The sequence below is a fragment of the Lissotriton helveticus genome, chromosome 4_1 (genome assembly GCF_964261635.1).
Source record: "Lissotriton helveticus chromosome 4_1, aLisHel1.1, whole genome shotgun sequence".
In the NCBI taxonomy this organism is placed as follows: domain Eukaryota; kingdom Metazoa; phylum Chordata; class Amphibia; order Caudata; family Salamandridae; genus Lissotriton; species Lissotriton helveticus.
Genome location: NC_136063.1, coordinates 971,293,396 through 971,308,057, shown reverse-complemented (window position 1 = coordinate 971,308,057; position 14,662 = coordinate 971,293,396). Strand labels below are relative to the sequence as shown.

At 33.1% G+C, this 14,662-nt stretch overlaps 19 non-coding genes across 19 annotated transcripts; all 19 read right to left on the bottom strand.

The window, feature by feature from the left end:
* Positions 1-21: 21 nt before the first annotated feature.
* TRNAI-AAU (transfer RNA isoleucine (anticodon AAU)) lies at positions 22-95 on the bottom strand. The gene has a single exon. It is a non-coding gene; the product is annotated as a tRNA-Ile (tRNA).
* Positions 96-884: 789 nt separating this feature from the next.
* TRNAF-AAA (transfer RNA phenylalanine (anticodon AAA)) lies at positions 885-958 on the bottom strand. The gene has a single exon. It is a non-coding gene; the product is annotated as a tRNA-Phe (tRNA).
* Positions 959-1,538: 580 nt separating this feature from the next.
* TRNAI-AAU (transfer RNA isoleucine (anticodon AAU)) lies at positions 1,539-1,612 on the bottom strand. Its single transcript has one exon. It is a non-coding gene; the product is annotated as a tRNA-Ile (tRNA).
* A 789-nt stretch (positions 1,613-2,401) lies between these two features.
* On the bottom strand, positions 2,402-2,475 carry TRNAI-AAU (transfer RNA isoleucine (anticodon AAU)). Its single transcript has one exon. It is a non-coding gene; the product is annotated as a tRNA-Ile (tRNA).
* Positions 2,476-3,054: 579 nt separating this feature from the next.
* Positions 3,055-3,128, bottom strand: TRNAI-AAU (transfer RNA isoleucine (anticodon AAU)). The gene has a single exon. It is a non-coding gene; the product is annotated as a tRNA-Ile (tRNA).
* A 791-nt stretch (positions 3,129-3,919) lies between these two features.
* TRNAI-AAU (transfer RNA isoleucine (anticodon AAU)) lies at positions 3,920-3,993 on the bottom strand. Its single transcript has one exon. It is a non-coding gene; the product is annotated as a tRNA-Ile (tRNA).
* Positions 3,994-4,573: 580 nt separating this feature from the next.
* Positions 4,574-4,647, bottom strand: TRNAI-AAU (transfer RNA isoleucine (anticodon AAU)). Its single transcript has one exon. It is a non-coding gene; the product is annotated as a tRNA-Ile (tRNA).
* Positions 4,648-5,437: 790 nt separating this feature from the next.
* Positions 5,438-5,511, bottom strand: TRNAI-AAU (transfer RNA isoleucine (anticodon AAU)). Its single transcript has one exon. It is a non-coding gene; the product is annotated as a tRNA-Ile (tRNA).
* Positions 5,512-6,090: 579 nt separating this feature from the next.
* On the bottom strand, positions 6,091-6,164 carry TRNAI-AAU (transfer RNA isoleucine (anticodon AAU)). Its single transcript has one exon. It is a non-coding gene; the product is annotated as a tRNA-Ile (tRNA).
* Positions 6,165-6,955: 791 nt separating this feature from the next.
* TRNAI-AAU (transfer RNA isoleucine (anticodon AAU)) lies at positions 6,956-7,029 on the bottom strand. Its single transcript has one exon. It is a non-coding gene; the product is annotated as a tRNA-Ile (tRNA).
* Positions 7,030-8,473: 1,444 nt separating this feature from the next.
* TRNAI-AAU (transfer RNA isoleucine (anticodon AAU)) lies at positions 8,474-8,547 on the bottom strand. Its single transcript has one exon. It is a non-coding gene; the product is annotated as a tRNA-Ile (tRNA).
* A 579-nt stretch (positions 8,548-9,126) lies between these two features.
* Positions 9,127-9,200, bottom strand: TRNAI-AAU (transfer RNA isoleucine (anticodon AAU)). The gene has a single exon. It is a non-coding gene; the product is annotated as a tRNA-Ile (tRNA).
* A 791-nt stretch (positions 9,201-9,991) lies between these two features.
* Positions 9,992-10,065, bottom strand: TRNAI-UAU (transfer RNA isoleucine (anticodon UAU)). The gene has a single exon. It is a non-coding gene; the product is annotated as a tRNA-Ile (tRNA).
* Positions 10,066-10,645: 580 nt separating this feature from the next.
* TRNAI-AAU (transfer RNA isoleucine (anticodon AAU)) lies at positions 10,646-10,719 on the bottom strand. Its single transcript has one exon. It is a non-coding gene; the product is annotated as a tRNA-Ile (tRNA).
* Positions 10,720-11,510: 791 nt separating this feature from the next.
* Positions 11,511-11,584, bottom strand: TRNAI-AAU (transfer RNA isoleucine (anticodon AAU)). The gene has a single exon. It is a non-coding gene; the product is annotated as a tRNA-Ile (tRNA).
* Positions 11,585-12,164: 580 nt separating this feature from the next.
* On the bottom strand, positions 12,165-12,238 carry TRNAI-AAU (transfer RNA isoleucine (anticodon AAU)). Its single transcript has one exon. It is a non-coding gene; the product is annotated as a tRNA-Ile (tRNA).
* A 791-nt stretch (positions 12,239-13,029) lies between these two features.
* TRNAI-AAU (transfer RNA isoleucine (anticodon AAU)) lies at positions 13,030-13,103 on the bottom strand. Its single transcript has one exon. It is a non-coding gene; the product is annotated as a tRNA-Ile (tRNA).
* A 580-nt stretch (positions 13,104-13,683) lies between these two features.
* TRNAI-AAU (transfer RNA isoleucine (anticodon AAU)) lies at positions 13,684-13,757 on the bottom strand. The gene has a single exon. It is a non-coding gene; the product is annotated as a tRNA-Ile (tRNA).
* Positions 13,758-14,547: 790 nt separating this feature from the next.
* TRNAI-AAU (transfer RNA isoleucine (anticodon AAU)) lies at positions 14,548-14,621 on the bottom strand. Its single transcript has one exon. It is a non-coding gene; the product is annotated as a tRNA-Ile (tRNA).
* Between the last annotated feature and the right edge of the window lie 41 nt (positions 14,622-14,662).

Below are 14,662 nucleotides of genomic sequence, written 5' to 3'. Positions count from 1 at the left end.
CTTTGTTCAAACAATTAAACTTGGCCTGTACAGGGATCGAACCTGTGACCTTGGCGTTATTAGCACCACGCTCTAACCATCTGAGCTAACAGGCCATTTTGCACAACTACCTGGAGGTCCAGCAAATGAAGAAGGGCAAATGATAGTTAACCCAGGAAATTTGGAAAGCTTAATTTCAGCAGTTTACCATGAAGTTATTGTTATATATTATCAACATGAAGAAACTAATATGTCTTAAAAAAATTACAATACAAAAGAGATTTTCATACTTAGTGTTAGAACTTAGAACCATTAACGTTTTTTCCATGTGGTTAAGCAATACATAAATATTCATCACCTACATTGAATTGATACATCTAATCATTTTATCAGCTTCTCCTCAAAGGAAATATAGAGATAAACATGATACAGTAGAAAATACATCTATTTTCAACATTAAAGGAGCATCAAGTATTGGCTTGGAGACTGAGTGAAAGTATGTCCTTGGCGTTTTTAACTTCATGCTCTAACAGACTAAACTAATAGAGTCACTAAATATATAGCATACTATTGAAGATGAAGCAGATGATGAAGTCCTACTGATTGTTAATCCGGGATAGTTGGAAAGCTTATATTCAGCTTTTTACATTCATAGTATCTTTATATATTATCAACAAGACTAAACAAAAAAGATCTCAATAAATTGCAATAAATAAGAGATTTAGTTACTTGGCGTTAGAACTTAGAACCATTAATAGATATTCCAGGCGCTTTAAGAATAGTAATTAATTCTATAATTATATCAAATGTATTCATCCAATCCTTCAAGCAGCGTTTGATCCGGGGAGATAAACAGTCCAAAATGAGACACAAGAAAAATTCTTCTTTTTTCAAAGAATTAAACTTGGCCTGTACAGGGATCGAACCTGTGACCTTGGCGTTTTTAGCACCACGCTCTAACTAACGGAGCTAACAGGCCAATTTGCACATCTTCTGGAGGACCAGCACAGGAAGCAGTGCTAATGATAGTTCAACCGGGAGATTTGGAAAGCTTAATTTCAGCTGTTTAATATGAATTAACTTTCATATTATCAACATGAAGAAACTAATATGACTTCAAAAAAATTGAAATACAAAAGAGATTTCCATACTTAGTGTTAGAATTTTGAACCAGTAACGTTTTTTCCACGTGGTTTAGCAATAAATAAATATTCATCACCTATATTCAATTGATTCATCTAATCATTCTATCAGCTTCTGCGCAAAGGAAATATGGAGGTAAACATGATACAGAAGAAAATACATCTATTTTCAACATTAAAGGAGCATCAAGTATTGGCTTGGAGACTGATTGAAATTATGTCCTTTGCGTTTTTAACTTCATGCTCTAACAGACTAAACTAATAGGCTCACTAAATATATAGAATACTTTTGAAGAATTAGCAGATGATGAAATGCTACTGATTCCATCCAATCCTTCAAGCAGCGTGTGATTCAAGGAGATAAACAGTCCAAAATGAGACACAAGAAAAATTCACCTTTGTTCAAACAATTAAACTTGGCCTGTACAGGGATCGAACCTGTGACCTTGGCGTTATTAGCACCACGCTCTAACCATTTGAGCTAACAGGCCATTTTGCATAACTACCTTGAGGTCCAGCATATGAAGAAGGGCAAATGATAGTTAACCCAGGAGATTTGGATAGCTTCATTTCAGCAGTATACCATGAAGTTATTGTTATATATTATCAACATGAAGAAACTAATATGACTTAAAAAAATTACAATACAAAAGAGATGTTCATACTTAGTGTTAGAACTTAGAACCATTAACGCTTTTTCCATGTGGTTAAGCAATAAATAAATAGTCATCACCTATATTGAATTGATTCATCTAATCATTTTATCAGCTTCTCCTCAAAGGAAATATAGAGATAAACATGATACAGTAGAAAATACATCTATTTTCAACATTAAAGGTGCATCAAGTATTGGCTTGGAGACTGATTGAAAGTATGTCCTTGGGGTTTTTAACTTCATGCTCTAACAGACTAAACTAATAGAGTCACTAAATATATACCATACTATTGAAGATGAAGCAGATGATGAAGTCCTACTGATTGTTAATCCGGGATAGTTGGAAAGCTTATATTCAGCTGTTGACATTCATAGTATCTTTATATATTATCAACAAGACGAAACAAAAATGATCTCAATAAATTGCAATAAATAAAAGATTTAGTTACTTGGCATTAGAACTTAGAACCATTAATAGATATTCCAGGCGCTTTAAGAATAGTAATTAATTCTATAAATATATCAAATGTATTCATCCAATCCTTCAAGCAGCGTTTGATCCAAGGAGATAAACAGTCCAAAATGAGACACAAGAAATATTCATATTTTTTCAAAGAATTAAACTTGGCCTGTACAGGGATCGAACCTGTGACCTTGGCGTTATTAGCACCATGCTCTAACCAACTGAGCTAACAGGCCATTTGCACATCTGCTGGAGGACCAGCACAGGAAGCAGTGCTAATGATAGTTCAACCGGGAGATTTGGAAAGCTTAATATCAGTTGTTTAATATGAATTAACTTTCATATTATCAACATGAAGAAACTAATATGACTTCAAAAAAATTGCAATACAAAAGAGATTTCCATACTTAGTGTTAGAATTTTGAACCAGTAACGTTTTTTCCACATGGTTTAGCAATAAATAAATATTCATCACCTATATTCAATTGATTCATCTAATCATTCTATCAGCTTCTGCGCAAAGGAAATATGGAGGTAAACATGATACAGAAGAAAATACATCTATTTTCAACATTAAAGGAGCATCCAGTATTGGCTTGGAGACTGATTGAAATTATGTCCTTTGCGTTTTTAACTTCATGCTCTAACAGACTAAACTAATAGGCTCACTAAATATATAGAATACTTTTGAAGAATTAGCAGATGATGAAATGCTACTGATTCCATCCAATCTTTCAAGCAGCGTGTGATTCAAGGAGATAAACAGTCCAAAATGAGACACAAGAAAAATTCATCTTTGTTCAAACAATTAAACTTGGCCTGTACAGGGATCGAACCTGTGACCTTGGCGTTATTAGCACCACGCTCTAACCATCTGAGCTAACAGGCCATTTTGCACAGCTAGCTGGAGGTCCAGCATATGAAGAAGGGCAAATGATAGTTAACCCAGGAGATTTGGAAAGCTTAATTTCAGCAGTTTACCATGAAGTTATTGTTATATATTATCAACATGAAGAAACTAATATGAATTAAAAAAAAATTACAATACAAAAGAGATTTACATACTTAGTGTTAGAACTTAGAACCATTAACATTTTTTCCATGTGGTTAAGCAATAAATAAATATTCATCACCTATATTGATTTGATTCATCTAATCATTTTATCAGCTTCTCCTCAAAGGAAATATAGAGATAAACATGATACAGTAGAAAATACATCTATTTTCAACATTAAAGGAGCATCAAGTATTGGCTTGGAGACTGATTGAAAGTATGTCCTTGTCGTTTTTAACTTCATGCTCTAACAGACTAAACTAATAGAGTCACTAAATATATAGCATACTATTGAAGATGAAGCAGATGATGAAGTCCTACTAATTGTTAATCCGGGATAGTTGGAAAGCTTATATTCAGCTGTTTACATTCATAGTATCTTTATATATTATCAACAAGACTAAACAAAAATGATCTCAATAAATTGCTATAAATAAGAGATTTAGTTACTTGGCGTTAGAACTTAGAACCATTAATAGATATTCCAGGCGCTTTAAGAATAGTAATTAATTCTATAATTATATCAAATGTATTCATCCAGTCCTTCAAGCAGCGTTTGATCCAAGGAGATAAACAGTCCAAAATGAGACACAAGAAAAATTAATCTTTTTTCAAAGAATTAAACTTGGCCTGTACAGGGATCGAACCTGTGACCTTGGCGTTATTAGCACCACGCTCTAACCAACTGAGCTAAAAGGCCAATTTGCACATCTTCTGGAGGACCACCACAGGAAGCAGTGCTAATGATAGTTCAACCGGGAGATTTGGAAAGCTTAATTTCAGCTGTTTAATATGAATTAACTTTCATATTATCAACATGAAGAAACTAATATGACTTCAAAAAAATTGCAATACAAAAGAGATTTCCATTCTTAGTGTTAGAATTTTGAACCACTAACGTTTTTTCCACGTGGTTTAGCAATAAATAAATATTCATCACCTATATTCAATTGATTCATCTAATCATTCTATCAGCTTCTGCGCAAAGGAAATATAGAGGTAAACATGATACAAAAGAAAATACATTTATTTTCAACATTAAAGGAGAATCAAGTATTGGCTTGGAGACTGATTGAAATTATGTCCTTTGCGTTTTTAACTTCATGCTCTAACAGACTAAACTAATAGGCTCACTAAATATATAGAATACTTTTGAAGAATTAGCAGATGATGAAATGCTACTGATTCCATCCAATCCTTCAAGCAGCGTGTGATTCAAGGAGATAAACAGTCCAAAATGAGACACTAGAAAAATTTATCTTTTTTCAAACAATTGAACTTGGCCTGTACAGGGATCGAACCTGTGACCTTGGCGTTATTAGCACCACGCTCTAACCATCTGAGCTAACAGGCCATTTTGCACAACTACCTGGAGGTCCAGCAAATGAAGAAGGGCAAATGATAGTTAACCCAGGAGATTTGGAAAGCTTAATTTCAGCAGTTTACCATGAAGTTATTGTTATATATTATCAACATGAAGAAACTAATATGACTTAAAAAAAATTACAATACATTAGAGATTTTCATACTTAGTGTTAGAACTTAGAACCATTAACGTTTTTTCCATGTGGTTAAGCAATAAATAAATATTCATCACCTATATTGAATTGATTCATCTAATCATTTTATCAGCTTCTCCTCAAAGGAAATATAGAGATACACATGATACAGTAGAAAATACATCTATTTTCAACATTAAAGGAGCATCAAGTATTGGCTTGGAGACTGATTGAAAGTATGTCCTTGGCATTTTTAACTTCATGCTCTAACAGACTAAACTAATAGAGTCACTAAATATATAGCATACTACTGAAGATGAAGCAGATGATGAAGTCCTACTGATTGTTAATCCGGGATAGTTGGAAAGCTTATATTCAGCTGTTTACATTCATAGTATCTTTATCTATTATCAACAAGACTAAACAAAAATGATCTCAATAAATTGCTATAAATAAGAGATTTAGTTACTTGGCGTTAGAACTTAGAACCATTAATAGATATTCCAGGCACTTTAAGAATAGTAATTAATTCTATAATTATATCAAATGTATTCATCAAATCCTTCAAGCAGCGTTTGATCCAAGGAGATAAACAGTCCAAAATGAGACACTAGACAAATTCATCTTTTTTCAAAGAATTAAACTTGGCCTGTACAGGGATCGAACCTGTGACCTTGGCGTTATTAGCACCATGCTCTAACCAACTGAGCTAACAGGCCATTTGCACATCTGCTGGAGGACCAGCACAGGAAGCAGTGCTAATGATAGTTCAACCGGGAGATTTGGAAAGCTTAATTTCAGTTGTTTAATATGAATTAACTTTCATATTATCAACATGAAGAAACTAATATGACTTCAAAAAAATTGCAATACAAAAGAGATTTCCATACTTAGTGTTAGAATTTTGAACCAGTAACGTTTTTTCCACGTGGTTTAGCAATAAATAAATATTCATCACCTATATTCAATTGATTCATCTAATCATTCTATCAGCTTCTGCGCAAAGGAAATATGGAGGTAAACATGATACAGAAGAAAATACATCTATTTTCAACATTAAAGGAGCATCCAGTATTGGCTTGGAGACTGATTGAAATTATGTCCTTTGCGTTTTTAACTTCATGCTCTAACAGACTAAACTAATAGGCTCACTAAATATATAGAATACTTTTGAAGAATTAGCAGATGATGAAATGCTACTGATTCCATCCAATCTTTCAAGCAGCGTGTGATTCAAGGAGATAAACAGTCCAAAATGAGACACAAGAAAAATTCATCTTTGTTCAAACAATTAAACTTGGCCTGTACAGGGATCGAACCTGTGACCTTGGCGTTATTAGCACCACGCTCTAACCATCTGAGCTAACAGGCCATTTTGCACAGCTAGCTGGAGGTCCAGCATATGAAGAAGGGCAAATGATAGTTAACCCAGGAGATTTGGAAAGCTTAATTTCAGCAGTTTACCATGAAGTTATTGTTATATATTATCAACATGAAGAAACTAATATGAATTAAAAAAAAATTACAATACAAAAGAGATTTACATACTTAGTGTTAGAACTTAGAACCATTAACATTTTTTCCATGTGGTTAAGCAATAAATAAATATTCATCACCTATATTGATTTGATTCATCTAATCATTTTATCAGCTTCTCCTCAAAGGAAATATAGAGATAAACATGATACAGTAGAAAATACATCTATTTTCAACATTAAAGGAGCATCAAGTATTGGCTTGGAGACTGATTGAAAGTATGTCCTTGTCGTTTTTAACTTCATGCTCTAACAGACTAAACTAATAGAGTCACTAAATATATAGCATACTATTGAAGATGAAGCAGATGATGAAGTCCTACTAATTGTTAATCCGGGATAGTTGGAAAGCTTATATTCAGCTGTTTACATTCATAGTATCTTTATATATTATCAACAAGACTAAACAAAAATGATCTCAATAAATTGCTATAAATAAGAGATTTAGTTACTTGGCGTTAGAACTTAGAACCATTAATAGATATTCCAGGCGCTTTAAGAATAGTAATTAATTCTATAATTATATCAAATGTATTCATCCAGTCCTTCAAGCAGCGTTTGATCCAAGGAGATAAACAGTCCAAAATGAGACACAAGAAAAATTAATCTTTTTTCAAAGAATTAAACTTGGCCTGTACAGGGATCGAACCTGTGACCTTGGCGTTATTAGCACCACGCTCTAACCAACTGAGCTAAAAGGCCAATTTGCACATCTTCTGGAGGACCACCACAGGAAGCAGTGCTAATGATAGTTCAACCGGGAGATTTGGAAAGCTTAATTTCAGCTGTTTAATATGAATTAACTTTCATATTATCAACATGAAGAAACTAATATGACTTCAAAAAAATTGCAATACAAAAGAGATTTCCATTCTTAGTGTTAGAATTTTGAACCACTAACGTTTTTTCCACGTGGTTTAGCAATAAATAAATATTCATCACCTATATTCAATTGATTCATCTAATCATTCTATCAGCTTCTGCGCAAAGGAAATATAGAGGTAAACATGATACAAAAGAAAATACATTTATTTTCAACATTAAAGGAGAATCAAGTATTGGCTTGGAGACTGATTGAAATTATGTCCTTTGCGTTTTTAACTTCATGCTCTAACAGACTAAACTAATAGGCTCACTAAATATATAGAATACTTTTGAAGAATTAGCAGATGATGAAATGCTACTGATTCCATCCAATCCTTCAAGCAGCGTGTGATTCAAGGAGATAAACAGTCCAAAATGAGACACTAGAAAAATTTATCTTTTTTCAAACAATTGAACTTGGCCTGTACAGGGATCGAACCTGTGACCTTGGCATTATTAGCACCACGCTCTAACCATCTGAGCTAACAGGCCATTTTGCACAACTACCTGGAGGTCCAGCAAATGAAGAAGGGCAAATGATAGTTAACCCAGGAGATTTGGAAAGCTTAATTTCAGCAGTTTACCATGAAGTTATTGTTATATATTATCAACATGAAGAAACTAATATGACTTAAAAAAAATTACAATACATTAGAGATTTTCATACTTAGTGTTAGAACTTAGAACCATTAACGTTTTTTCCATGTGGTTAAGCAATAAATAAATATTCATCACCTATATTGAATTGATTCATCTAATCATTTTATCAGCTTCTCCTCAAAGGAAATATAGAGATACACATGATACAGTAGAAAATACATCTATTTTCAACATTAAAGGAGCATCAAGTATTGGCTTGGAGACTGATTGAAAGTATGTCCTTGGCATTTTTAACTTCATGCTCTAACAGACTAAACTAATAGAGTCACTAAATATATAGCATACTACTGAAGATGAAGCAGATGATGAAGTCCTACTGATTGTTAATCCGGGATAGTTGGAAAGCTTATATTCAGCTGTTTACATTCATAGTATCTTTATCTATTATCAACAAGACTAAACAAAAATGATCTCAATAAATTGCTATAAATAAGAGATTTAGTTACTTGGCGTTAGAACTTAGAACCATTAATAGATATTCCAGGCACTTTAAGAATAGTAATTAATTCTATAATTATATCAAATGTATTCATCAAATCCTTCAAGCAGCGTTTGATCCAAGGAGATAAACAGTCCAAAATGAGACACTAGACAAATTCATCTTTTTTCAAAGAATTAAACTTGGCCTGTACAGGGATCGAACCTGTGACCTTGGTGTTATTAGCACCATGCTCTAACCAACTGAGCTAACAGGCCATTTGCACATCTGCTGGAGGACCAGCACAGGAAGCAGTGCTAATGATAGTTCAACCGGGAGATTTGGAAAGCTTAATTTCAGTTGTTTAATATGAATTAACTTTCATATTATCAACATGAAGAAACTAATATGACTTCAAAAAAATTGCAATACAAAAGAGATTTCCATACTTAGTGTTAGAATTTTGAACCAGTAACGTTTTTTCCACGTGGTTTAGCAATAAATAAATATTCATCACCTATATTCAATTGATTCATCTAATCATTCTATCAGCTTCTGCGCAAAGGAAATATGGAGGTAAACATGATACAGAAGAAAATACATCTATTTTCAACATTAAAGGAGCATCCAGTATTGGCTTGGAGACTGATTGAAATTATGTCCTTTGCGTTTTTAACTTCATGCTCTAACAGACTAAACTAATAGGCTCACTAAATATATAGAATACTTTTGAAGAATTAGCAGATGATGAAATGCTACTGATTCCATCCAATCTTTCAAGCAGCGTGTGATTCAAGGAGATAAACAGTCCAAAATGAGACACAAGAAAAATTCATCTTTGTTCAAACAATTAAACTTGGCCTGTACAGGGATCGAACCTGTGACCTTGGCGTTATTAGCACCACGCTCTAACCATCTGAGCTAACAGGCCATTTTGCACAGCTAGCTGGAGGTTCAGCATATGAAGAAGGGCAAATGATAGTTAACCCAGGAGATTTGGAAAGCTTAATTTCAGCAGTTTACCATGAAGTTATTGTTATATATTATCAACATGAAGAAACTAATATGAATTAAAAAAAAATTACAATACAAAAGAGATTTACATACTTAGTGTTAGAACTTAGAACCATTAACATTTTTTCCATGTGGTTAAGCAATAAATAAATATTCATCACCTATATTGATTTGATTCATCTAATCATTTTATCAGCTTCTCCTCAAAGGAAATATAGAGATAAACATGATACAGTAGAAAATACATCTATTTTCAACATTAAAGGAGCATCAAGTATTGGCTTGGAGACTGATTGAAAGTATGTCCTTGTCGTTTTTAACTTCATGCTCTAACAGACTAAACTAATAGAGTCACTAAATATATAGCATACTATTGAAGATGAAGCAGATGATGAAGTCCTACTAATTGTTAATCCGGGATAGTTGGAAAGCTTATATTCAGCTGTTTACATTCATAGTATCTTTATATATTATCAACAAGACTAAACAAAAATGATCTCAATAAATTGCTATAAATAAGAGATTTAGTTACTTGGCGTTAGAACTTAGAACCATTAATAGATATTCCAGGCGCTTTAAGAATAGTAATTAATTCTATAATTATATCAAATGTATTCATCCAGTCCTTCAAGCAGCGTTTGATCCAAGGAGATAAACAGTCCAAAATGAGACACAAGAAAAATTAATCTTTTTTCAAAGAATTAAACTTGGCCTGTACAGGGATCGAACCTGTGACCTTGGCGTTATAAGCACCACGCTCTAACCAACTGAGCTAAAAGGCCAATTTGCACATCTTCTGGAGGACCACCACAGGAAGCAGTGCTAATGATAGTTCAACCGGGAGATTTGGAAAGCTTAATTTCAGCTGTTTAATATGAATTAACTTTCATATTATCAACATGAAGAAACTAATATGACTTCAAAAAAATTGCAATACAAAAGAGATTTCCATTCTTAGTGTTAGAATTTTGAACCACTAACGTTTTTTCCACGTGGTTTAGCAATAAATAAATATTCATCACCTATATTCAATTGATTCATCTAATCATTCTATCAGCTTCTGCGCAAAGGAAATATGGAGGTAAACATGATACAGAAGAAAATACATCTATTTTCAACATTAAAGGAGCATCCAGTATTGGCTTGGAGACTGATTGAAATTATGTCCTTTGCGTTTTTAACTTCATGCTCTAACAGACTAAACTAATAGGCTCACTAAATATATAGAATACTTTTGAAGAATTAGCAGATGATGAAATGCTACTGATTCCATCCAATCTTTCAAGCAGCGTGTGATTCAAGGAGATAAACAGTCCAAAATGAGACACAAGAAAAATTCATCTTTGTTCAAACAATTAAACTTGGCCTGTACAGGGATCGAACCTGTGACCTTGGCGTTATTAGCACCACGCTCTAACCATCTGAGCTAACAGGCCATTTTGCACAGCTAGCTGGAGGTTCAGCATATGAAGAAGGGCAAATGATAGTTAACCCAGGAGATTTGGAAAGCTTAATTTCAGCAGTTTACCATGAAGTTATTGTTATATATTATCAACATGAAGAAACTAATATGAATTAAAAAAAAATTACAATACAAAAGAGATTTACATACTTAGTGTTAGAACTTAGAACCATTAACATTTTTTCCATGTGGTTAAGCAATAAATAAATATTCATCACCTATATTGATTTGATTCATCTAATCATTTTATCAGCTTCTCCTCAAAGGAAATATAGAGATAAACATGATACAGTAGAAAATACATCTATTTTCAACATTAAAGGAGCATCAAGTATCGGCTTGGAGACTGATTGAAAGTATGTCCTTGTCGTTTTTAACTTCATGCTCTAACAGACTAAACTAATAGAGTCACTAAATATATAGCATACTATTGAAGATGAAGCAGATGATGAAGTCCTACTAATTGTTAATCCGGGATAGTTGGAAAGCTTATATTCAGCTGTTTACATTCATAGTATCTTTATATATTATCAACAAGACTAAACAAAAATGATCTCAATAAATTGCTATAAATAAGAGATTTAGTTACTTGGCGTTAGAACTTAGAACCATTAATAGATATTCCAGGCGCTTTAAGAATAGTAATTAATTCTATAATTATATCAAATGTATTCATCCAGTCCTTCAAGCAGCGTTTGATCCAAGGAGATAAACAGTCCAAAATGAGACACAAGAAAAATTAATCTTTTTTCAAAGAATTAAACTTGGCCTGTACAGGGATCGAACCTGTGACCTTGGCGTTATTAGCACCACGCTCTAACCAACTGAGCTAAAAGGCCAATTTGCACATCTTCTGGAGGACCACCACAGGAAGCAGTGCTAATGATAGTTCAACCGGGAGATTTGGAAAGCTTAATTTCAGCTGTTTAATATGAATTAACTTTCATATTATCAACATGAAGAAACTAATATGACTTCAAAAAAATTGCAATACAAAAGAGATTTCCATTCTTAGTGTTAGAATTTTGAACCACTAACGTTTTTTCCACGTGGTTTAGCAATAAATAAATATTCATCACCTATATTCAATTGATTCATCTAATCATTCTATCAGCTTCTGCGCAAAGGAAATATAGAGGTAAACATGATACAAAAGAAAATACATTTATTTTCAACATTAAAGGAGCATCCAGTATTGGCTTGGAGACTGATTGAAATTATGTCCTTTGCGTTTTTAACTTCATGCTCTAACAGACTAAACTAATAGGCTCACTAAATATATAGAATACTTTTGAAGAATTAGCAGATGATGAAATGCTACTGATTCCATCCAATCTTTCAAGCAGCGTGTGATTCAAGGAGATAAACAGTCCAAAATGAGACACAAGAAAAATTCATCTTTGTTCAAACAATTAAACTTGGCCTGTACAGGGATCGAACCTGTGACCTTGGCGTTATTAGCACCACGCTCTAACCATCTGAGCTAACAGGCCATTTTGCACAGCTAGCTGGAGGTCCAGCATATGAAGAAGGGCAAATGATAGTTAACCCAGGAGATTTGGAAAGCTTAATTTCAGCAGTTTACCATGAAGTTATTGTTATATATTATCAACATGAAGAAACTAATATGAATTAAAAAAAAATTACAATACAAAAGAGATTTACATACTTAGTGTTAGAACTTAGAACCATTAACATTTTTTCCATGTGGTTAAGCAATAAATAAATATTCATCACCTATATTGATTTGATTCATCTAATCATTTTATCAGCTTCTCCTCAAAGGAAATATAGAGATAAACATGATACAGTAGAAAATACATCTATTTTCAACATTAAAGGAGCATCAAGTATTGGCTTGGAGACTGATTGAAAGTATGTCCTTGTCGTTTTTAACTTCATGCTCTAACAGACTAAACTAATAGAGTCACTAAATATATAGCATACTATTGAAGATGAAGCAGATGATGAAGTCCTACTAATTGTTAATCCGGGATAGTTGGAAAGCTTATATTCAGCTGTTTACATTCATAGTATCTTTATATATTATCAACAAGACTAAACAAAAATGATCTCAATAAATTGCTATAAATAAGAGATTTAGTTACTTGGCGTTAGAACTTAGAACCATTAATAGATATTCCAGGCGCTTTAAGAATAGTAATTAATTCTATAATTATATCAAATGTATTCATCCAGTCCTTCAAGCAGCGTTTGATCCAAGGAGATAAACAGTCCAAAATGAGACACAAGAAAAATTAATCTTTTTTCAAAGAATTAAACTTGGCCTGTACAGGGATCGAACCTGTGACCTTGGCGTTATTAGCACCACGCTCTAACCAACTGAGCTAAAAGGCCAATTTGCACATCTTCTGGAGGACCACCACAGGAAGCAGTGCTAATGATAGTTCAACCGGGAGATTTGGAAAGCTTAATTTCAGCTGTTTAATATGAATTAACTTTCATATTATCAACATGAAGAAACTAATATGACTTCAAAAAAATTGCAATACAAAAGAGATTTCCATTCTTAGTGTTAGAATTTTGAACCACTAACGTTTTTTCCACGTGGTTTAGCAATAAATAAATATTCATCACCTATATTCAATTGATTCATCTAATCATTCTATCAGCTTCTGCGCAAAGGAAATATAGAGGTAAACATGATACAAAAGAAAATACATTTATTTTCAACATTAAAGGAGAATCAAGTATTGGCTTGGAGACTGATTGAAATTATGTCCTTTGCGTTTTTAACTTCATGCTCTAACAGACTAAACTAATAGGCTCACTAAATATATAGAATACTTTTGAAGAATTAGCAGATGATGAAATGCTACTGATTCCATCCAATCCTTCAAGCAGCGTGTGATTCAAGGAGATAAACAGTCCAAAATGAGACACTAGAAAAATTTATCTTTTTTCAAACAATTGAACTTGGCCTGTACAGGGATCGAACCTGTGACCTTGGCGTTATTAGCACCACGCTCTAACCATCTGAGCTAACAGGCCATTTTGCACAACTACCTGGAGGTCCAGCAAATGAAGAAGGGCAAATGATAGTTAACCCAGGAGATTTGGAAAGCTTAATTTCAGCAGTTTACCATGAAGTTATTGTTATATATTATCAACATGAAGAAACTAATATGACTTAAAAAAAATTACAATACATTAGAGATTTTCATACTTAGTGTTAGAACTTAGAACCATTAACGTTTTTTCCATGTGGTTAAGCAATAAATAAATATTCATCACCTATATTGAATTGATTCATCTAATCATTTTATCAGCTTCTCCTCAAAGGAAATATAGAGATACACATGATACAGTAGAAAATACATCTATTTTCAACATTAAAGGAGCATCAAGTATTGGCTTGGAGACTGATTGAAAGTATGTCCTTGGCATTTTTAACTTCATGCTCTAACAGACTAAACTAATAGAGTCACTAAATATATAGCATACTACTGAAGATGAAGCAGATGATGAAGTCCTACTGATTGTTAATCCGGGATAGTTGGAAAGCTTATATTCAGCTGTTTACATTCATAGTATCTTTATCTATTATCAACAAGACTAAACAAAAATGATCTCAATAAATTGCTATAAATAAGAGATTTAGTTACTTGGCGTTAGAACTTAGAACCATTAATAGATATTCCAGGCACTTTAAGAATAGTAATTAATTCTATAATTATATCAAATGTATTCATCAAATCCTTCAAGCAGCGTTTGATCCAAGGAGATAAACAGTCCAAAATGAGACACTAGACAAATTCATCTTTTTTCAAAGAATTAAACTTGGCCTGTACAGGGATCGAACCTGTGACCTTGGCGTTATTAGCACCATGCTCTAACCAACTGAGCTAACAGGCCATTTGCACATCTGCTGGAGGACCAGCACAGGAAGCAGTGCT